General features: G+C 44.4%; 1 long non-coding RNA gene across 2 annotated transcripts in view; it reads right to left on the bottom strand.

Moving 5' to 3' along the window:
* LOC127059989 (uncharacterized) overlaps nucleotides 1-23,770 on the bottom strand; it is a 72,561-nt gene extending 48,791 nt beyond the window's left edge. For both annotated transcript variants that reach the window (XR_007778431.1, XR_007778432.1), the window contains exon 1: nucleotides 23,584-23,770. This is a non-coding gene — a long non-coding RNA (uncharacterized LOC127059989). The remainder of the gene's footprint in view (nucleotides 1-23,583) is intronic.
* Nucleotides 23,771-24,417: the final 647 nt, after the last annotated feature.

Below are 24,417 nucleotides of genomic sequence, written 5' to 3'. Positions count from 1 at the left end.
CAATGGACTAATTCTCTTATGGAAGTCAGCATAAATGACTCAGTAGTATGGGGAAAAGGTGCAAGGGAGAGAGTTGAGTGTGTGAGAACAGAGAGTGCATAATGTATTAGCATCAGCAACACTGCCTGATGGGTGAAGGCTTTTATACTACCTCTCTATTGATAGGTATTTCAACCAGCAGTAAAAAACTGCTCTTGACACTCATCTGTAGGGGAAAATATCCACATAGTCTTTGCTGTAGGACCAATTAGCCTGTGAAAGCAGCTGGGGGGGAAGGGGGAGGTGCGGGATATAAATGCGGGATGCATCCACACTTGATTACTCTAATGAAATGTCCATTGATTCCTATGGATTAATGTGAGAAGAACGGCAGCTGCGGAGTGGCTAACACCTCTAGGTCAGCAGCTCCGGGTGTGCTGTGGACGTGTGCAATGGAGGGGCAGCACAGCCAGCCCAAGGTAGACGGGAGAGGCTCGTGTGGCTGCGGAGGGAGAGGTGGCTGCGACAGCCGGCGACACAGGGACATCCGCGGGAGGCCACAGCGAGGGGCTGCGGGCACAGCGCTGTCCCTCCCTGCCGCTCGCTCCCGTTTGACTTTGCTGTAAGGCAGGCTGAGCTCACAGGTCATCTGTTTTTGTTAGATTAATTTGATTCAGCGTGTAGGAATAGAGGGCTGAGCGGGCTAATGGCTCTGCAGGTGACATTGGGAATGGCCAGCGCTCGCATCCTCCTCCTCCCCCACCGCTGGGGCTGCCCAGAGAAGGCACCGGCCAGGGGCTCCCTCTGTGCCAGGGATGCCGGTCCTGCAGCGAGCTCCTCCCGTCCCAGGCACGGATCCCTTATCTCTTGAGCCGTGTCATGTAGAAGGACTTAATTACAATCCCGGGCCGGGGATTTGCGGAGCGGCCGCAGCGCTGGGCTGGTTCTACAGCGCGGGGAACGGAGCCATGGGGACCCTGCCGTAATTGTCACAAGAGATCCGACACATCCTCTGGGCACCAATGCTGATCTCTTGGTGTTGAAGGGGATGTGCCGTGCCAGGGAAGCCTAGAGGAGCCACTGGAACCTTAAATTGTGCTAGGAGAAGAGATAGATGCGAAAATATGAAATGGTGAAGTATTTAGGCTGGGACTCTAGAAATTACATTTCAGATTAAACAAAAGTATCTCTGGACCAGATTTGTGCTGGCATAGTACCCCACAGCTGTACCCATGGTCTGGTTCCTCTGGTCACAGGAAAGGGAAATCTGTTACTTATTACTGAGGATGAGGAATCTTGTAGCTGTATTGCATTGTGAGGAGAGCTTAACTTCAGTTAAGAACACAACCAGACCCATTGTGGCTGTTGTTTCAGTTGTTTTCAATGCACACTTCACCACATCACTGTAGTACTTAAGAACAAGTACTACAACACCTGCCAAAAATTTTAGAAACTGTTTCTTTGCAATACATAGAAATGTGGTCAGGCAATTGCCAGACCCAGGTGGCCCTGCAAAGATCAGGGTCCCCCAGGAAGTGCAGGATCTGAGGCTGGATATTAATATTCCTGCTGTATTGTGCTAACTCAGGAGGAAAGATGAATCCTAACTCTAAAACAGGGCTTTGAGCAACCTGCTACTGGTTTGGCAGCCCTTCTATCACATGCCCAAAACTGATGCTAAGAGATAATCTGGTGAATGTGCATGTATGCTAACGTGGGCAGAAAGGGGTCCAAGTGTGGGATCACTTGCTCCCAAAACAAGCTGTCTGCTGAGCCCAGCCATACAAGCACCAGGGCGATACTTGGCACCTCCTGTTTTCATGCCATTGAGTGTCAAAACTTTGCATCACCATCTGAGGAGAATAATTTATCCCTGAACCACAAATACTGCACCCTGCACACCATGTGTTTGTATGTAGTTCCCCAGGCCTGCTCCGTAGCCACCTACCCTTAACAGACCCTGCTCCTTCTTGGTGGAGGCACAAACCCCAGTGGAGCAGGTGGCTGGGACTGAGGCTGTGCCCCACCTGTGGCCACAGTGTCCCCAGCTGTCCCATCTGGTAAAGGGCACTGGGGGGGCAGGAGGGTGTTGGCCTCAGTGTGCAGTGCTGACCTTCCCTTCTGCAGCCAGACCTACCCAAACATGCCTCCACCTCCTTTGGTGACTATAAAACACATGCTTTCAGTCAGAATTTTTAATTTCTGTCTGTTCAAAAACACATTTGTCAATGATTCCTCTTTTAATTCAGGACTTCCCCTTCTCATTAACTAGTACTTTAACCTTCTGCTCTCCTGCAGAAACACCTTGCTTCTCTCAGATGAAGAACGGTACCTGAGTAAGGATTTTTGTCATGCTGCTTTTCCCCTTTTTCAGAGTGGCAGGATGTGCAGTGTGCTGTCAGCAGAGGTGCAGTTGAGGAATTAAAATGCAGTGCCTGGATGTGTTTGGCCACTGTGGCTCAGGGGGTGTGTGTGTGTGTGCAGGCAGCCGTGGAGGCAGCCAGGCTCTGCCAGCAGGGCTGTCCCTTTAAGCCTCACCGGAGTATTTTTAGAAAGCATAAATAGGCTGCATTCTCCCACTTGCTCACCATCCAAGACATAAAAAGGAAGGGCTTTCTGCTTTTTTCAAGTCTCCTTCCCCTGCTGGCACCATATAAGTCTGTCTTTTAAGCAGTACAGGTCCACAGCCCTTTTTTTTTTTATTGAGAAGCTGCAGAACTCTAACCGGTGGTTCAATAAATTGTATTACATCCCCTTCGTACTGAATGCCCTACAAGCCTTGGCTTTCCATGTGTAATTGCAAGCTGTTATTAGCCCAGAGCTTTGTCCGTTACTGTGCCACACTATTGCTGAGCGGTCAATTTTTTTCCCCTGCCATTTCCTTTGCTCACACCATGCTGACCACGTTGGCCAGGGGCTGCCCGAGGTTTATAGTGCAGCATTGATTTTTCTTTTCTCTCAATACTGACAGAATCATAGATCCAAGGCAAATAAAGAAATGCATTCTGTGGTGATGAAATGTCTTTCGTTCAGCCTGGATTGAATCAAAGGCCATCACAGAAATGTTCTGCTCTAAAATGCTAGTGGAGCTTAAGGCATTGTTGGAAAATGAATTTTCCATTTTCTTAGCTGTAATTTGGATTCTCAAATCACTGTGCTAAAAATAATCAGATAAAACTGAATATAGACTACAAGCCTATGTAAAATGCTATTTGTTAAGTTTTTGCAAGCTGCTGCAGCTGATATGGAAGGAATCTGGCAATAGATCAGAAAAGTAATTGCTCAGTATGTATTTCTAGTAAGTATGTTGCATTACTCTGAATACCAAGGTATGAGATGACTTCTCTGTAATTCATAAACACCATGGTAATTAACCAAACCATAAAGATACATTTTGCATATCTACTGGAGGGAGAGGTTTCTAGTGAAAAAACCAAGTTATGTCACCTACGTCTCCCTAACGAGTATTACTGCTTTTTTGGAAGGGCTGTTGAAGGGTTTCCTTTAGATGGACCAATGTAATTTTTCCCGTTATACAGAAGGAGATCTAGAAGTAAAAAGAGTCTGTGGGAATGTAGTAAAGTCATATAGTGAATCTCCAGCAGGGCCTGAAAGAGAACTTTGATCCTCAAAAGCTTAGCACCATTTTCAATGCAAAATAAAAATAGCCATGATTTTCACAACATCTGTGGGAATGGGTCACTCCATATAGTCACTAGCACAGCTGTTAGAAACCCAAGGTGTCCCCAGTCTGTGTGCCTGGCTGCACTGGCATGGCACTTCAGCATTCCATGAAAAGGGAGCACCTCAACTCATTTTCAGGCAAATGTCATTTCCTATAACATAGAGTCAATTAAGGAACCCAGACCTGTCATTTTGGAAAAGAGACGACAGAACAACATGGTAAAGATTTCTGCACATTCTGGGGCTTTCCTTCTCTCTTTTTTTTTTTTTTTTCTGTGTTATCAAGACTCACAACTCAACATTACAAATTGAACCCAATTCACTATCAGGGACATCAATACTTTCATCCTTGAAAAAAAAATGACTTTTGCCTTTCCTCAGCTCTCCGTGATGAGTTCATAGTAAGTTGTGCAGAAAAACTCTTCATCACAGGAGTTTCCTCTGTGGTCTGCAGAGGTAAAGAGCCCCAACTTCTACAGGGTCCCAGTGTGAACATCATCTTACCTGGCACCCCAAAATGTTCTCTGACTCCACACTTCAGGGAGACCTCATGTGTTACTGAGGAGTTAGCACAAAAACAAAGAAACAAGATAAAAGAAAGAGAGGGTACCCAGAAAATAGAAAGAGTGGAGGAGAGGAGCATTTACATATGAAAATAACAGATGGATTCAGCAAAGTTAAAACTACAAATTCAAAAAATAAATACATTTGAATGCTGCCCTTGGGCAAAATTTCATTAATTCCCTAGCTTTGGACCTTTCTTTTTCTCCCTGCTTGATGGCTACACAGTTGATATCAATGTGCACTGGTCTACAGCTCTTTCTTCACAATCGTATTCCTGGCAATGTGCAATAGGTCTTTACACTGCATAACAAATCAGATAATTTTTCTTCACTGATGATCCAGAAAAAGTCTAAAAAAAAAAAAAATTCAACCTGAAATTCTTCTGAACTTTTTTTCATCAAAAGGCCACGAAGAATTCCTTTCACTATCCCAATTGTGCAGAAGTTTTCCCTACGAAATTTCTAAAAAGGTTACAGTGTGACTGAATCTGTGTTACTCACTGTAAAAGACTGGGCAGTGCTATGTGGATTTCATTTGTTAATTTTTAAGACTATTCCACAGGGAAAAAAAATCAGGGATAGCTCTGTCCCATTTGTCCTCCCAAGGCAATTCCCACCTAATGTTCAGAAACCCTTGAGAAACCCCTTATTTCCTCTACCTCCCATTTTGTCAAACTCCAGCCTTCTGGTGTTCAGTAGAACTACAGCAGAGAAAGCTCTGATCTGCAATCAGCTGCAGACCATTCAGGTCCTGGGAGGTGTTGATCTGTATAATGCTCCTCTGTATGAAACTTGGATTGATTTTCAGATCTTGCCCCCACAGCAGGTATCATTAGACAGTTGCCATAAGTGTTCCTTCTTAAGTAAACCTTTTCCAGAAAATTAATTCAAATCTTTTGCTTGCTGGCTTATGCAAATGGATAGACCTCAACAGTAACCAAAATGAGGAACTGCTACTTGGCTGCAATAAAACCTTCAAATCCACTTGCCAGGTGTTTTGACAGCAGATTTGCACTGAAATTTAAAATTCACATTCAGGGCTCTTCTTTTGGACAATATCCCCATTGGGGTCTGGACAAGATAAGGAGTGGAGGTTACCAAGTGTTGGTAAGCAGTCCAACACCTACAAAGGTGCACCTTGTAAGTCGCACTTACCAAGGGACTGGGGGTACAGTTGTACAAGGTAAAACCACAATTAGGATGTGTGTAAAATTATGAACAGAGCTGCTGTTCTGCCTCTGTCTATGGATTTGTGACATCAGTTATGGCTGAAATCCAGCCATTGCTCTGTACAGGCTGCAGTCAGGAATCTCCACTCTAAATTCTAGGAAGAGGAAAGTGAGGAGAATCTACAAACAGGATTAGTGTCAGGGAATGCAAGCCTGATGAATACTTCCACATATTACCAAATTGTATATAATAGCCTAAGTAGGTAGGAAATCATTGTCAGGGGGAAAAGCTGTTAATTGGATCATATACGAAATGGAATGTTTTCTCAGTGTCTCAGCTGGTGCGTAAGTGCTTGTTGACTGGTGCGTGAGCTGTGTTTTTATCAAACACCCATATGAGCAAGCAGCCATGATAATTAATTTTTAAGGGGGATGGAAAAGATCAGCTCTGCTTGAGTTCCAAATGGATGTCTCTTCTGATCCACTGGGTTCACAGCTTTAAGTGTAACAAGCAAAAATGGTTGAACAAGCAAAGAGCAAAGGAAACTAGAGTGGCATCAAAATGCACACCTGCATCACAGCTCCACCACCATCTGCCATTCAGTGGGAAAGCATCGCTCTGTTCTCCTTCCTCTGCCAGCAAGGAGCAGCTTCTGCTTTAAAAAAAGGCAAATAGAAGTTAAGATTTGTGTGGCTGTAAGAAAAGAATGGTAGTAATAATGATTTCTGTGAAAACATTGGAGATCTGGCAGGAGCTTTGGCTGGTCTGAGGGCCAAGTGTGGGGCTGTTTGCAGCTGGTTCTGCAGGAGGCATCTCAGCTGGAGTGCAGGGCCAGGGCAGCACTGCAAGCCAGGGCAGGCCCAGTCTGACTGTACAGATCACACCCTCCATCAAAGATGTGTAACTGGAGTTTCCCCTGTCTCTGAAATCTGCTGAAGGGAATGCAGTCAGCCCCCAGCTGCTGTCAGAGGCTGAGGCCATGCTGCCTGCCAGATAAGGAACGTTCACTTGCGGCTTTCCCTGCCCTGCCAGTGTCCACCTGCCTTAGGTGATGTGGTGATCCTCTGCACCTCTGGCCTGCAGAAACAGGGACATCAGCAGGAAATCTTTACATGCATGACAAAATAGAAAGCTCCTTGTTTAGTGAACCACTTTCTGGTTTTACTGTATCTATAAAGCCCAGCTCCCTTTTGAGGCACTCCTCTTCCTCCACCTCTGTGAATGTCATCTTTCAGCAAAAGATCAACAGGGATTTCCTGGCACATTCATATTTTTTGGCAGTCCTGACCCTACAAACACTGTAACTGCCTGGGGACATGATCCTTTTCTGTGAACAGGTCCCTGCAAAGGTTCTCAGTGCCTTGAGGCCTTCCAGGTGCGGAGCTTCCCTCAGCACCTTGTCCAGCCCAGTGGGTGCACACTTCCAAACAGCTGCCAATACACATGCATTTGCATAAAACATACAGAAAAGTAGCAAAATTATGATGTTCATTGGGATGTTCTGTCTAAATTGAGACTTTTAAGCACTAATAATAATTAACTACTTTCTTAGCAACGAAAAAGTCTTAAATGCCTATTTACTTAACAGTCCCCCAGGGTGTCTTTGTTCTGAATGGGCTAAAAAATCTTAGCTGCAAAATAAGCAGGCGATTCCAATCAATAGAGCCAGAGGACTATATTGATTACCAGAACTCCATTCTTTAGTCATTAACCCTGTGAATTCTTTACAAAAGCTGTACAGGACAATTCCTAACCACGATACCATTTGAGGAGTCATTCAGATATTTGAATGTCATTAAACTTTCATAGCTTGTTTACAGCCCTTTCAGCCTTGCCTGAAGGATTGTGCTCTGAGACTTGCTGCCACACAGCCCCACTCTGCCCAGCTGAACTGACAAACAGCATTAATCAAGCCCAGAAATTTCCTCTGCAGATATGATTTTCTTCTTGGCCGTTGCTAATGTTGCTACAGAGCAGGGAAATGGGTCGTGGAAGGAAAGAAATAATATTCTTTATTTTTCCACGTTTCGGCTTCAAGGCAGAAAACTCTGACTGATGATGAACACACCTTTATCCTTGTATGGAAAACTACTCATGCACCCTGCAGGTCCCTTTCTTCATTCCTAGCGGATGCCACAGGGCTCCTTAGGTGGACAGGAGGGGAGTGACACAAAGTGGGGCACTGGAGAGGGAAGGGAACAGTGAGGGGGACGAGGAAGAGAAGGAAGTGATGCTGGAGAGCTCCTCAGATCTCTCCAGCTCCTTCCCCTCCTGTGCCTGATGGGATCTGCCCCCGCGGCACCTCCCTGCCAGCAGCCCCGGAGAGGGGAGGAGATTCTCGCCTTTCACCTTGGGGAGGTTCATGACACACGGTAATGGCTCTAAATGGTAAATTCAATCACACCGTCAGCAATTGAATAGAAGCACCACAAATGAGCCAAATGCCAGCCATCTAAGGGGATGCTGAAGGAACTCCCAGCAGTCACAAGGCCACTGCAAAGACAGGAACCCTTCCTCTTCAAAGTTCAGGTGGCTTTAATGTTAGAGGGCATGCAACATTCTCTAATGCAATCTTCCTTTGCTGTGGAAGCTGTGAACTGCTCAGCATCTTTGTAAATACACAAAATAGAAATGGTAATTTCTGAATGTTTTCTCAATGGTTGATATAAATTTCAGCCCCAGCTTGTCCTTGGGCTTGCTCCAACTATTCTTTTATTGTTTATGGCTTTGGCCCCAATGCCCACTGGGTATGGGGATTTGGTTTGGGCTGGTTACACAACACAAACATGGTTTTGTTCCTTGCCTTCCACTGTACAACAAAGTTTTTAGCCACAACAAGTAGATGAACACCAAGGAATCATTTGAGCTGAAGCTGAGGATCCCATTTAGAAATTAAGGAATAGTTTGAGAAACCAGGAGAATCTACCTAAATATTTGCAAAAAGTGAATGTTATTTCAAAGTCATAACTGAGAAATATTCCTACATTTAGACTCAAAATTGTCCTTCATCCTTTTTACAATTAGTGCTTGATCCAGTCTAGCTTCAACTTTCTGCCATTATCTATTTGAAAACTTCCCAAGAGAACGATAATGAGCTGGGGCCATTTTCATGACTATTGATTTCATGGTTAAAATCATAGTATTTGATTGTTCTTTGACCAAACTGAGATTATTGTATGTTTTGAAAACAAGAGCAGTAGCAGCAGGAGTTGTGTCCCTAGAAAAGGACAAAGTCAGGAGCTGCCAAACAGCCCCAATTCCCCCGTGGTGCCACAGGGCTCTGTGGGACCCCCCCTGTGCTGCTGCTCTCCAGAGAGTAAGCAGAGGGCACACAGAGCCTCAGTGACCTCCCCAGAGTCATCCTGGCAAAGCTTGGGATGATGTCAGCAGGTGCCCTGGCCACTGGCACACCTTTTCCTGCCTGGGAAATGCCCTGCAGTGCTGCCTGCAGGCAGAGGGTGTGTTTTGAGGAGAAGTCTCTCTTAGGGCTGAAAGGCCTGAATTTCATTATTACTCCTAGTAAATAAATAGGTGCTGGACAACCACTTATGAAGTTTATTTTTCATTGTCACAATAGATTTAGGAAGTGTTGGTAAACCAAGGACTTTGTGCATGCTCTGGTTCCTGCATTTCGACAGACTAAACCAATCACAATTAGCAATGGATTTCAGATAAATCCAGAAATGTTTTAAGCAAGTTCCTAAATGTGATAAGAATTCCAGATACCTTTTTGAATAGGGTGTTTCAAAGGATTATTAGCACTAACTGGTCTTAGTGTATCATAGGGACACAACCACCTTTTCATTGTACTTTGTTTCATTTTTTTTAGTCTGAGACCTCTCTGTATTTCATTAGACTGAGAGCATAACTGACCATCCTTTCTTTTCTGATCAGAATGGCAGAATTGTTGATTTTCATGTTGTAGTGACATTGTGAGCTGTGTGAAATCCAATAAGGCTGCAAGTATTTCCTGGCAAAACTATGGGCACTATCAGGGGCTGGTAGAGTAGTGGAGCAGCAGGCAGGAGCTTCCTGAGCTGTTGATAACTCCCTGTAAAATGGGGTGAATGTAGATGCAATTGTCACTTTTCCCCTTTTTTTCTATCAATACCATGGAAATTATCTCTGGTTTAAGAAGTGAATCTAAACATCTTGATGCCAGTAGCTGCTGCTGACTTCATCTTCAGAGCAGGAGCATTCTGACATCCCATTTTCTTCAAGCAGAGTCACAGGTCAGAGGGCAGTGAGACACCTTTCCCCAGCTGTCAGTGATGTGCCTCCTTGAAATAAATCACAAACACCTGCCCCCAGAGAAGCAGCTGGGGACTTTGTGTCCATGTGGGCAAGATGGCTTGGCTGTGCCCTTGCAGGGCTCCTCTAAAGTTGTTCTGTGTGAGTGGTTCCCGTGCTCAGGGCTCTCCTGGGAGTCCCTGTGCCCAGCCTGACCTGCCATGCCATGGCCCCCAGCCAGAGCTGAGCTTCCAGCCACGTGGGACTGCCCTGAGAAATGCATACAGCTAAAACTGCTCACCAGTAATTACAGCCTTGCTGCATTTAGAGCCTTCTCCAACCCAGAGTAATGCCTCAGGGAGGAGTGCAGTATGCTGGGGGACACAGGGGAGAGCAGAGGGAGGTGATGGAGCCCTGCTGCACCCAACCAAGGAAGCAGGGAGCACTTCTCACCCACAGCAAGTAACATGCTACATTTAATAGAGGGGAGTAGGCTGCTTTCCTGTCTTCTGCTGCCCTTTTATTCAGAAGTCTGACTCCTGGAAATGAGGTTTGGAGTGAGGCTGCAAGCAGACCCTGGCTGCACATGCCAGTGCTGTGTCCATGCAGAGGTGAGGAGAGGACCAAGCTTTAGGCATACAGAGCCTGCAGGTGATCCTGCTGCAGCTTGCAGGCAGAAATGGCCACAGTGGTTTAGTTAGAATAGGAGGGGTGACTCTAAACACCTTGCTATCTGTGCTCAGAGCTGTGTAAGAAGCTCAGAAAATTGCTGAGGCACTCAGGGCTCTCTCTGTATCCACCACCCACAAAATATCTGGGTTGTCAACCCAAGAAAATGTTCCCCTCCAAAAGTGCTGAGCCCTGTTGCTTTCACCACTGAAAAATCTATTTAGTAGCAGGTCTGTGCTCTCCAGTTCTGAGAGGGATCTGGTACTGCCATCCTGTTGTCCTTGTGAGCCAGAGCCACTTCTGTGGAAGAAATAGGTGCTTAAAGCCTTGTTCTGATTACATCTCCTCCACATAAAGCACAGGAACTTAACTCCAGCCAGCAGTCACCCTGGTGTAAAACAGGATCGTGGCAGATCAGAAGCTGGGTTGTAATCCTCTCATTGCCCCAAAATAAATTTCCTTCTTGGCAGCAGGGCTTAACAACAAATGTTCAATCCTGACTTGTGCAGGGCTTAGGAGCAGAGGACAGGCAGCCCTGTGGGGGCTGCTCTGTGCTCCTCAGCCGCACCCAGAGCGGGCTGGGCTGCCACCAGGGGCTCCTGGGGAGCACCCTGCAGCAGAACTGCTGCCAGTGGTGACATTTCAGGTCTCACCTTGGAGAGACTTCAGAAATATCATCCTGGAAGCTGCTGGTGGTGGCTGCACTGGAGGGAATAGGAGCCAGGCAATGCCCCGGAAGGGATGGCTCCATGTCAGGTTTCTCCATCACTGTCACACATCTCTCTGATAATATTTACTTACTGTTTGAAGGGAAAGTGGCTCTCTAAAGCCATGATTTCTTTCTCCTGTCTGCTGTCATAAAGGTCTTTGTGATGGAATGGACAAAAAACGGGCAGAGCAGGAAAGGATACCAAAATGTAAGGGCATCTCTGGGCAGGGCACTGTAATATCACTGTGTCTAGCAATGGTGGGCATGCTCTTTGCACATGCAAAGGCAAAAAAACAACTAACTAAAGATAAATAGGTGAGATGAGCACTGATAGTTGAAGGACTTGAAAACTAGATTTGATTAAAAGATTTGTTTTCATAAGAGACATTTCATCCCATCTTATCTTTTCCTGTATTCCTTTCTGCCCAGTTTGGAGTGCAGCCTGTGTATCATTAGTAAGATGTAGGCTGTATTAGAGCAGCAGTAACCATAAGTCATTTAGAGTGTACGTCACAGGTTACAAAGCAAATTGGGAGGCTGTTTTATTATGCTGGAGCTGTAAAGCTTACACTAATACAAAATATTGCTGGCAGTCACCTTGCTTTATTCTTCTTTTAACAGCTTACTAACAGTGTGTAAATATAAAAGGAAACTTTGATTTTTCCATCCGGATACACTGAAAACTCTTTCAATAAAAATGCTAGGGTGCATTTAACACTGTGACCAGAAATATTGAAATTTGACAGTTAGGAGGTTAAAGGTTTCAAATTTATACACAGAGGTGTTTTGCTCCTGTCATGGTCATAGCAGCTTGCTCAGGGTAACCCCTTTTGCTTACTGAACCTTTGAAAAGCAGAGAACATTAAGCAATACATCTTGGCAGATGCCCTGGGATTTCACACCACCAGCAGAACCCTGTGTGCACACAAAAAGTGAACCTCTTAGGTGAAAACTGGTCAAGCCTTTCTCTGCTTCTGCCCTGTGTGCTGGCAAGCAGCTCTCTTGTGCTGCTGCCATCCTTTCCATGACAATTAAGGCAATTTCTGTAATTTTCAGGTATCAGGTACTACTGCTTTTAATTTCCACAAAAATCACTCAAAAATGGTGGCATCAAGAGAAAATGTACAGGAGCTACTACTGAGAGGTAATGGCATCAAATAAATGTCTTTTACATTCCTGCCATAAAATACCTGCATAAAAGATAAAAATAGACAAAATGTACTTTGCATCCCAAATGTTGGGATTTTAGATATCCTGTAGTCCTTATTTTAGGAATTTCAGCCTGTGGTATGTGTGTATTTGCCTCTCTACTGCCATCTGAGAGAACAAGTGCAGCTGAAAATAGGGAAGGTACCACAGTGCTTCCAACTTTTTTTTAATTCTGTTTTTCAAGCTCTACCAATAAATAAATAAATAAATAAATAAATAAATAAATAAATAAATAAATAAATAAATAAATAAATAAAAGCAGCTATATGTTGATTTACTGAGAAACTATCCCTGCATAGGCTTGCTGGAAACATGACAGCCCTGACACACCAGCAAGTAAAATGAGTGAAATGATCAACTTTCCTTTTTCTACTTATCGTAGTATGTAAGAGAACCACTATGGGCATTTCTTTTCATACTCACCATAAAACTCTCCTCGGAAATATTGCTACAAAAAACAATTACAGAGAGCACACGTTTTCACAGATGTCATTGCAGGCATCTCTGCAATGTGAATGCAGCCCCCTTGCAGTGGGCTGGGACACAGAGGGGACTCTGCCAGGCAGGCTGCTCTCCTTGCTAAATGTGCCCTCCACTGTCTCCAGGAGCTTGAGAAATTTAGGGTTGGGTCTGAACTCAGGTTATAGCCCCTACTCACTTCAGGCTGAGGGTTGGCAGCCTCTGCCTTTGTTGCTTGCAGTGGCAGCAGCAGGCAGGGGCCAAGCCCATCTGTTGGCCCAGGGCTTGGCCTGGGGCAGCATTTGTGGGACAGGGGGAGCTGCAGGAGATCCTGCCATGGACTTGGAGCTCTTGCAGTGAGGGAAGAGCAGGCAGGAGGGAAGAAGCCAGTTGCACACAGGATTATAGCAGTTCAGTGAGTCTGTGAGAGTCACTTATTCGTTCTCTGGTCCTGGAAAAGAGCAGGTGGCTGTGCTGAGGCTGTAGAGCACTCACCCCCTTGCAGGGTTTGACAAGGCCAGGTGGATCTCAGGAGAGGGGCTCTGTATCTCCTGCACAGGTGTTTGTTGTGTTTCAGGAGTGGAGGCAGAAGGCAGTAGGAGAAGCATGCAGAAGGGATCATGGTTTACATATAAGTGTTTGGGCATCACAGTGTGCTGGAAAGAGGAGGAAGTCACCACATTTCCTGCAGTTCTTCAGGATGTTCAGCTCTGCCATGCCTCAGAAAAGATGGGACTGGAGATTGAACTTTACATCTTCTTTCAGTGTAAACACCCAGCCAGGGTCAGGTGGCTGAGAGCTGAACTTTCAGTGCATTAGGAGAAAGTGTCTGTGCATGGCAGAGCTGTATCTCCTGCAGGGCTCCAGCTTTTTGGCTGCTGGTACAGCTGTCAAATTAAAGCACATGTGCCAGTGGCAACAGCTGAGCTGTTTTCCTTGAATAACACCCTGCTCCTCCCAGCTCTCTCTCTGGCACCCTGTTCAGGGTCCCATGTGTCACTAAGCTGATGGGTAGAGGGGCACTTTAGGCAGTGAAGAGAGAGGCTGGGTTGGAAAACAACTAAAACAGAATTGTCAGTTAATGCCATTGAAAACATTGGACTCCTCTTTAGGAGCTGCATTGGTCCCCAAGGCTTTCAGTGTGCCAGCTAACTACTAGAAAGGGCCTTTTGAGAGCTCTTGTGTTGGGTGAATCTCTTCTGTGCTGTTTTCAAGACATAGATCATCCAGGCCTTCAGAAATCCAAATTAAATACGGTGAGGTAAATATACTCTGTGTTCTTTATCTGTATCTCTAGTTTTGCTGCAGTTGGTTGATTGGTTTGTTTCCCCCAAGTGTTTCTTTATTGGTCTGTTTTCCTCTCTAGAGCTGGGAATGGTCTGCAGGAGCCAGCAGCTCCAGGGTCCTGCCTCACCTCCAGTACAATCATGCAAAAGAAGCAATTTTTCATTATTGATAAAATGTAATGTCATAATGTCATGGCCTTTCAGGTCATCATCTTTGTAAGTCAGCCATGACATTATCACAATTTATAATGATAACAAATGACCATAATGTTTGCATGTAATTTTCAATGGCTATTGCAGAATTCTAAAGTCACTCCTTTGAAGGAAGGATTTCATTAACAAGCTACTGCAATTACTGCTTCTACTGGGGGCTTTTTGCTAACATGAAGTCTATTCTATCTGATGTGGGAGATTTATGTACTTAGTAGAAATTTAAGACTTGGTGGCTCATGGTTAGTTAAGTACTGATGCAAACTGAGAGAATATTCCTGCCTTTTTATGGTATTAGGAGCTTTATAATATGTCTAAATACTGTAATTTCCACAGGTTATGTAAATAGGAACTCTGTGAATATTGCTGGCTGGAAGGTCTGACTTGAGTGTCAGACTCATTCTTGACTGTGGTGTTGGCTTTACTTATTTAATATTTCATGATAAACTTAAAAGATTTACAGCTTCAGGAGCCGGTGAGAATCACAGGGCATTTATTTTCATGTGATATTTAGAGGCTGGTGCTTCAGTCCCCAAACACTTTAAACATATTCTTAACTTTAACATCTGGACTGAGAACATCACTGGGGTGGGTTCCCTTTGCTCTGCAGGATCAGAACCTCAGAGTGAGAGCACAGAGTTCAATAGAGATGAATCTGGAGCACTTGTAGGGAGCACTCTGTCAATCTAATCCATAAATAAATACTCCTTTACTCCTGAAGTCCTCTGAAGCTAATGCATGGAAAACAATGAAATGCCTGGGCACTCCAGGCCTCTTGAAAGAGCAGGGCCAGGCTTTTGTATCTGTGTGTGCACGTGCGTGCGTCTGAAATAAATTCAAACAAACAAAAATAAATGTTTCTGAAGGAGCAGCTGTGAGTTATAGTCTAACAGACTCCATGACAGGCCACCAGGCAAAAGGACTCAGAGCTGCACAATTGGTCCCCAAGGGACACAGTGCCTCAGAGAGGACAAAGCAAGAGCTGGGGACTTGGCTGTGCTTTGTTTTGGCCCACAAGGTTTATCAGACTCATGTTGTGATTCATTTTTCATTTGCAGCAAGAAGCTTGCTGGGAAAATTTACCTTTTTCTTTCTTTCCTCTTCCTTGAGGCTGCCACTTTTTTTCCACGGGAAATTATCAAAGTACTGCCCTTCTGAAAAATATTAGACTGAGTTTCATCCTTTGTCAGTGTGACACCGAGGCCACCTGGTTATTATGGCCTGGTTATATTGTCCACTAGGTCATGCAAACACATAGCAGAGGGCTCTCTTTCCTTGGGAGTGAATTGTATACAAAATGCCTCCTTGTCTGGAGAATCACCTTTATGTGGGGTATTGCCCAATTATATTCATGGCCATTCCTTTTGTAGGGCTTGTACATCACTGATATGGGGATCTCCTTGTTACTGTCTTTGAAATCCCCACCATGAAGGCTGGTTTCATCAATTTTCCAAGCCTAGTGGCCTACAAATGACCCAATAAGGTCATTCAGCTCAGTCTCCATAGTGTAAATGCCCTCAAACCAGGGGCAGTTGTTTTCTTTGCTCACAAGAGTAACTTCACCCTCAGCAGCCAGGGGGGCTGCACTCCACTGCAGTACACAGGCACACTTGCATCAGGATAAATTCTTATAAATTCTTTTAGCAGAAAGCTGCTTGAGCTATCAAAGTCAGTATGCACTGTGAGCAATGAGCATTAACCAGTCTTGGGTGATAGCAAAAGAAAACAAAGTGTCAGTGTTTAATTGTCCCTCTTGAAATGCTTTTTTATTGCACATCCCCATTGCTCACTTGATTTGCTCAGTCTAACTCAGGTTTGACTTCCTTTTTTTGGATGCATTGACAGCACAAGGGCTTGGTTGTATCAGGGAACATTTTGCAAACTCTTGGAGAGGTGGCTCAGGTTCATTTTAGCACAGCTCCAGCTCTTCTCCTATGGTTTGTGTCCCCACAGAAAGAAGACTCAGGGACTTGAGTGGCTTATCTTATTTTGCTACCCCAAAAGACTTTTCCCTGGGTTTTAAAGCTGATGGCTTCATCACATTGCTTAGTGATATTTTATTTGGTGACACACATAATGAGATGCCTGTGAGATCACGATACCATTGCAACAGTCCATGGGATTTTCATTCCTCTGTAATTTCATGGCTCAGCACTGGCCACTCACTGCTCTGCTCAGAAGAGTTGTCCTGCTTGACTTTGTCTGGCAGGGGCTCAGAGCAGAATCAGAGACTGCTCTTCCAGAGAGAGAAGAATCTAAATACTGCAGAAAGGCACAAGGACTCCACTGCATTCTCTGACCAAGCCTCCTTGAGCACAGCAAAGGTTTGCCAGGGTGCTGTCACCCCTTGGGTTCATCTTGGTGTTGTTTTAGTGAGCCCATCCTTGCTCCCTCCCACCGGATGCTCCTGCTGCCTGAGCTCAGTATCCAGCTGTGCTCCAGCTGTGAGCACGGGGCTGCTGTGCTGCAGATGGCCAGAGTGCTCCCTGCCACCTGGAAACAGCCACAGAGAGCAGCCAAAACCTGGTTTTTGCTTGGCATGACCTGGTTTTGCTGAGCTGCTTCTCTTCACAGGAAGCAGTGGCACATGCCAGGCTCAGGGGTGGAGGATGTTACGAGGTTCAGGGAGCAGCAAGACAGGAGTTGGAGAGGAGGGGGAGGTTGGCAGTGCTGCCAGAGCAAATCCAGAACCACCTGCTCCTTCAACAGCGCACAGTTTTGTTTTTCTGAAGGCTAGATGAGAAGTGTAACATGCAGAACTGACAGAGATTTGCTGTTTTGTCATGAGCAGTGGTTTGCTGCCAGAACAGCAGCTTTGCTGCCAGGGAATGTCTGTTTGTGCTGTCAGGCCTCTGCTCAGCAGCAGCATGTGCTGTGCTAAAGCAAACGAAAGGGGAATTATACAATATTGAATGTGGACCTGGCTCTAAATGCATTGAAAATGTAGGTTATTGTCTTCTGGCATTTCCTAAAAAGCCTCTTGAGCTCCTGTTGGCAACCGCTGATATTGAGGGTACTTTTAGCTGTTTAAGTCTTCCTGTTCTAACAGGGGTCAAAGGGCTGTAAAGATCTTCTCAAAAGGATATAGAAGGAATCATTAAAAGGGAGGAGGAAGAAAGTGACAGAAGGTCAGCCTTTTTTTTTTAATGGGTGCATCCCCGAGGGGTCAGACACAGTTGTGCATTATACTCCAGCTCCAGTACCTGACTTTTAGAAACCTACAGCAAATCTTATTAGCACTTCCATAAGCATAAAATACAGGACAGAACCCAATGTTCCAGGCAGAAGTAAAAGAGAAAAACCATGAAATAAATCAATTTAGTCTTTCAAATTAATTTAAATCAACACAGTGCAAGGATATGACCAAGATGAGGACAAATACTCAAATATGTGCAAGGCATTTTATGGTCCCTGGTAAGCGTGTGCACGTATCTGTGTGCGTTTAATTCCCTTGTTGATCTTTTTTTTTCCTTAGAGACAAATTTACTGTATGCTCATTGCATGGCATGTCATGTAGCTTTTTGTAAGGACTGGTGTAGGGCAAAAAATTTACCTTTTTATGTGACACAGCCAAACAGAATTGTGAAGGTTTTCAGTGATTTCTAGACAGCAAGCAATAAACTGCGTTTGCACCCACACACTTACTGCCTAACACCCCATCTGGTAACATTTCCACGTCTCCAGGAAAGAAATCAATAGCAATAATCTGTGAGGGCCTCATAGGGTGTATATTTTTTTATCGCACTGCTATTTGGAATTTTTTTCCTATCTGCTTACAGCACTAGATTGTTCTTTCTTTTTTTTTTTTTTTTTTTTGTTAGCTAACATTGAAATCTTGGAACCATTATTATATTTTATAAAAAGCAGGAACTAACACTGGGGTCAGAATAATATATTCTAAACACTCATATTCAATACTATCACAGTGTTCAGACAGCAAAGTCCTCGTCAGTGAAGGCACTGAAAAATCTCCTGCAGTAAGAACCCGTGCATTTAAAATGATATGCTAGCACACTTCAAAGACTACCATCCTCGAAATTCACAATTACTTAAAGATAGTTTATATTGAAAGAGAGTATACCTCCAGCTTTCATCTTGCTCCAATGCAGAGAAGAAATTGTCCTTATATTCTGAAATTTAGAACTGTGTCACTGTTGGTTTTCTGTGTAAGGAGGAAATATGATGCTTTGTTACTGGTCTTATTTATTGCAGACCTTGTCTGGAATCTAGTATTGAAGCTGTGCTTGATGAGTTGCTGCCTTGAACTTTTCCACTGATCAATGCTGGTGCTATGGCTGCATGAAAGAATAGCTTTCCTGAGGAGAAGCTATCACATGGGAAACACACTACACAGTAAGCTAAGAAATCTGCTATAATCTTGTATGCTTAGGCTTAGAAACGTGTTTCCCAAAAGAAATGGTGATAGGGAATGACCATTTTAAAACAGATGTTACGTGAGCAAGAGGTCAGGTGAAGAACAGGGAGGAATAAAAAAAAAAGAGTCAGAGAAAGAAAGAAAGAAAGAAAGGAAGACTGGGAAAAGGGAAGAAAGAAAGAAGCAGAATCCCTCCTTTCACTGACATGATAAGGCACTGGACAGAATGCACAGCTGAAGACAACATTACAGAGCCAGGAGACAAGAATCATATTTCTTCTTCTCCCTGCAGTGACAAATAAAAGGTTGTTTTGATTTTTGCGGTACAAATGATAGGCTTTACTTCAAAACTGTAGCTGCTGAGTTGTTCCCCACAAAAGTATTTTTTGCTTTTTGTCCCAATGACAATATTAGAGGAAAGAAAAGGAAGCAGTTCTGTAATCAGCATATATTTTATTTACCCATGGATTGTCCTATGCATCTTGCAGTGGGGGTGGGATTGACACTCTGAATGTCCTTTGGAAGTGGGATTTCAGCAGCATTTCACATGGACAAATCCCTGTCTGTGTTTACCAGGCCTTTGCTTTGTGCCAAGGCTGCCACTTGTGCCACTGGGGTTTTTTGTCACATCGGGCATACACTGGGATGGACCCACTGTGATGTCCTTTTTTTTTAAGTCACCAAATTACCATCTCATTTGGTTACCAGCAGAGCACATAGGAGGTCTCTCAGGGTAGCTGGCTTTATTCATGAGTCCCTCTAAATAAGCCAGTGGTTAGAGCAAGCAGTCAGCCTTTCTGAAGCCCTGCTGCAATCGAGATCCCACACAGACCAACTGCAGAGGCACACAGGGTGCCTTTGGTTGTGAGCAAAGATTTTTTTATTTTTTTTTAACTTAGCACCAAACCTAAAATCTCTGAATGAGACAGCCTTTTTACTGCTATAAGTGACTTCTCTTACCTCATTTTTGCCCCTAAAATTCACCACTTGCCCGTCTTCTCTTACACTCTGAAATGTTGCAAAGCCAGATCTCAAAGCTGAACAAATAATAACCTGTAAATAAGGATCTAGCAGATCAAATCACTGCTGCAAAGGATAAATGTGGCTGAGAGTCCTGCCCGTGGATAGTGTGAAAAAAAGAGTTACTGGATTTCTTTACTTTAAGTAGATTCATAAGGATGGATTTGGGCAGATAATCTTTGATTTCTGTCTGGTTTTAGAATTTTTACTTGATATCTCTGCTCTTTGGGTAGGTAGGAATGAGAAAAACCAGTGCTCTTCTTATTCACATTGTTGCAGTAAAAACAAATCCATGGTGAGGTGGGTATTCAGGTACTGTGGGAAGGAGGGCCATGTAAATACCTCAGTCAGTGCTTTTTCACCTGGGCTCCATGGGCTGTGATTGAGAGTACTATAAAAGATAAGCAAGGATAGCAAATCTCTTGTCAGTTGGCTTAAATTTTCACTCTAAGGGTCCCTACCTCCAGCAGAAGATTTTAGATACATAAACATTGAAGAGATTGAAAATCACTGATATAAAGAGGCTGTCAGACCATTGCAGGCACTGAGAGCAATATATTCAGCCAGTATTATCTCAATCTGAGCATTTGAGTCATTTCTTCTAATACCATTGAATTTCATTTCTTAGTCTAAATTAAAACAGGAGTAAAAACTTAGTGTTGTTAATAAAGTTATATTTGAGCTAAGGCTTTGATGATAAATAAGCCATTCACTTATGTACATCTGCCAGAGCATTCATAGGAAGCACAGGGCTTAAATGAGTTGTGACCTTATGAGACAGTCTACTGTGTGGAGACTATATAGGTGACTGCTGGCTTTTGAGTCTTGACCTTTCTGTTTATATTCATCATGAATGTGCAGATACTTTTATTCTTTCTGGGAAAAGGCTGTCAATCTTCACACTAATTTTAATGCCTGTGCAATGCAGAACAGTGGTGGATCTTAGCAATAACAATCACCAACTGACTAAAATTAACTAATTCAGACTGCTATGCTAAATGGAGTATGAGGGGGTTTGTTTCAGGCTCGGCATGGAAGCACAGGTGCAGTGGATAAATAGGGACACATACGGTGCCTAAACACGCTCGTGCTCGTTGTGACCTCCCAGCAAAAAAGCTCTGACAAATCACTTGTGACTTTCCAGAGCTTGTCGAGCTGCTGCTCAGTTGATCTGTATTTCTCCAGACTGGAAGTGACAGGAAGAGGCACTGATACTGGTGAGCTTGAAAAGGACTTCAATTCCTCTCCCAAAATTAGGGTGCCTTCCTAGGGCTGGCCATGTAAACAGCTCCTCACCCTCTGCTGAGGCCAAGGCTCGTCAGTCTCTGTCCTTCATCCCATCTCCTTCCTTACTTCTGCCACAAAAGTTTGCTGCTGTTCAGGGACCATCTCAGGAGATCTTGCAGCATGCCCCTCATTAGCTGGGAGTTGTCTCTTTCCCCCTCTGCCCCCACCAGGGAGGCTCAGGTGGTCTCCTGGAAGTGCAGCCTGGGGCACATTAGCATCCTGACATCACTTCTGCCCCCAAAGCTGCTGAGATAGCCTGCTGCTGGGAGGTCCCAGCTCAAATCACCCAAAGAGCAATGCAGAGTATGGCCTAAAATTATGATGAAACCGTTCCAAGTATGGGACACTGAAGTATCCACCATGCTCTAGAGCAGCCACTCTCTACCTTGCTCAAATACAGACATAGAAAGAATATTCTTATGGTAAACTACAAAAATTATGTTCTTTAATGATTTTAACCCACTTTAGTGCTGAATAGAAAAGGAAACTTCTATTAGAGCTTTGGCACACTGAGCAGAAGAGCTCTTTGTGCAGGCCAGACATCTGATTCTGGGTGGCAGAGCTGTCCTGAGCTCCAATTTCCCTATGGCCATGCTTTTCACTCTGGCACCACCTGCCCTTCCCCAAAATCCTTTCCTGCTTTTGCCACCATTCCTGCATTCTCACTCTATTTCTCATCCTCACCGAGTGTTTTTCTCCCAGATTAAATCTTCATATATAACTTCTTTATCATGGTTCTTCAGAGAAGCTTCAGCTGGGGAAGCAATTACCTGAACAAAAATAAGAGGAAAAGAAGGGGGTTTCCTTGTCTGCCAGCTTGCCAGGAGCCAGGTCAGTGCTAGCAAGGATACACAAAGGTATTTTTCAAGCAAATATTACAGAGCTCTTTCAGTAAAGGCATATTGGCTTAAAAGGGCTCCAACCCTACTAATATCAGAGCTTCTTTCACTCAGAATCGTTCAAATCAATGCAAGTTATATTGCTCCTTTCTCCCATGCTAGCCCAAGCAAGCTTTTATTGCCTTCCCTGCCCTGCCAATCTCTGTGATCCCAGGCAGTGCCAGCCCCTCGCTGCTGGCAGTGCTTCCCTCCCTGCACAGAGCATTGTGCACCAGCAGCTGCTCTCGCAGGGTGCGAAAAACACCACGGTGAGGCAGCTCCAGAACCACTTCCCTTGCTTGTTTCTGCCACCACCTCTGTCCTTGTTTGCTTTACCAATGGAAAAGGGTAAATTAAATTATAGTAAAATGTCTTCCTAAATATGCTTTCTCACTCCTCCTTCATGTATACAAGCGCTGCAGACATAGCGAGAGATTATGTATCCCAAAGGAATTTGGTGCAATATTTTGTAATTCTGATTGAAATGTGTTCTGTCTGGTCCCCATAGTTTAATTTAGAACAATTAAGGTTCAGAGTACATGAGCTTGCAAAGCACATTACAAACAATGGCTGCAGAATAAACTGCAAATCAATCCACACTAAATCACCCTGAAAATCCCTGCGAACACAACAAAGAGCTCCAGATTCACGGTCCTTTAATACAATCTCCTCTGTCTTTGTAGCCATAAGTAGTTCAGCCTCTTCCTTTATGGAAAATTGTCATCATATTGTTTCAGGTTAGGAGATTTTTTGTTTGTTACTGAAAATGAAACAAGAAGGAGCCATCCCATCCGTGATTATGCAAGCATGTCAAATCAAACCGCGAGAGAGGCGCTGCCGCCGTGCTCCAGCCTCTGCTCTACCTTGCAATGCTTATTCCTAATGATTGCCTTGCTGCTTTTATACAGGATACAGATGAGCAGTGGCTACTAATGTAATTAAAGCTGATAAGAGGGTGTCCTGAATATCATGCACGTGCGTGCACAGCCTGTGTAACAGGGCCAGTACATGTCACACATCAACTTTCTATGATTTTTACATTACCATTATTACACTGGCTGACACCCATGTTCCTTTTATATGGCAGTAGCTTTTCATTAATACTGTACCTAAAACATTATTTTAAGTGAGGTGAAGCCAGGTTTAAAAGAAAAGTAAAGATCCTCTGATTTTTGCAAAACTAAGATTTTATTTCCTGTGTGTGCACTCTGACAGCTTGGAAGCAGCAGACAATATATGATGTTTTCAGCAGAAAATCTCACAGAGCATATTCCCATATTCAGATGAACAGGCACAAATGTGTAGACTGTTTTGCAGTCACATGCAGCAGTGTTTTGTTTTGATTTTGAGTATGAAAAGAGTGGGTGTCTGGATCCAGCCAGGATCTGCAGAGTCTGCTTTTCAAACCCTGGACAATAACCCATTCCTCACAATCAAAGTTCAGTGAAGGGAAATGGCTTCCAGGAGAGCACAGGAGCCTGGCCAGCCCCAGAGCAATGGCCCTACGTCACAGAAGGCAAAGCAGGAGCTAGCAGAATAATTGTCTCTGGAAATGACCACAGGGGAGGGCCTGATCCAAAACCCTCACCAGTCAATAAGGCTCCCACTGATGTGGGCTCACATCATCAGCTGTTATAGGGGAAAGATTTTTTTCCAGGACAGTAGTTCTGATTTGAATGTAGTTCTGATTTGAATGTCCTTTGCACAAAGCAACAGATAGAGATACCCAGCCACCAGATGAGGCAGGGGCTGATTAAGGGAGGTGACAAGGTTGGCACGGGGTTGATATATTCATCAGCTCTTCTGTAGGGTTCACGTCACCTCTGCAAAACCCCACAGGTCTCTCTGTACTTACCTTATTCAATGCTGCTGATACATGAAGGAGGTAGTAAGACAAAATGCTGTTGCTGGCTTTCCACATCACCATTTTGCTGAACCCTGCAGCATTTTGTGCAGGGCACTGTCTGTCCCCCAGCACGGGCACTGTCCCCTCAGTGTGGGCAGGGACACACAGCCTGGTGTGCTGTCCTTGCAGGGCAGCACAAGAGCCCGTCCCATTGAGGTCACCAGCCCACAGAGCAGTGCAGGGTTATGGATGTTTGTGCTCCATGCAGTGGTGTCATGCCAGGCCTGCTGGGTGTCTCCTGTGACACCTCCCAGCCTGCAGCACCCTGAGCAGAGTGCAGCCCTGAGCCCCAAATGCCCTCAGCACATGTCAGTCACATCCCCATTGTGTTCAGCCCATTACAGGTTTTACAGTTTCCAGTGAGGGCGATGTGCAGCCTGGCTGAGGCCAATCAATATGATCCAGGACCATTATCCTATAAAATTCCCACTTATTTAAAAAGGGGGTGGGGGGCACAGACCTTCAGTTCTGATCCAGCTCTGTAAAGTCAATGGCCAAATTTGCATTGATTTTTCAGAGGCAAAGAGTTGGCATGTGCTTTAAAATATTCACAAGCCAAGAATAATAGCAACAAGCAGATCTGGATGCAGCATCTTTAATCCATATGCTATGGTCTGCGTGCTATTTCTGCCTCTGTTGCCCTTGTTTTCCTCCAACTGATGTTTGGAGGAAAACAAGGGCACATAAGCAATTGTGCATTTCAGAATCCTTCAAAACAAATGCAGTGATTATAAGGGCAAAGCATAAAACCTGGGAGGTGCTTTATTTGCATGTTGTCACACT

Source organism: Serinus canaria, chromosome 10 (assembly GCF_022539315.1).
Source record: "Serinus canaria isolate serCan28SL12 chromosome 10, serCan2020, whole genome shotgun sequence".
NCBI lineage: Eukaryota > Metazoa > Chordata > Aves > Passeriformes > Fringillidae > Serinus > Serinus canaria.
This window is presented reverse-complemented; position numbering and strand designations above follow the sequence as displayed.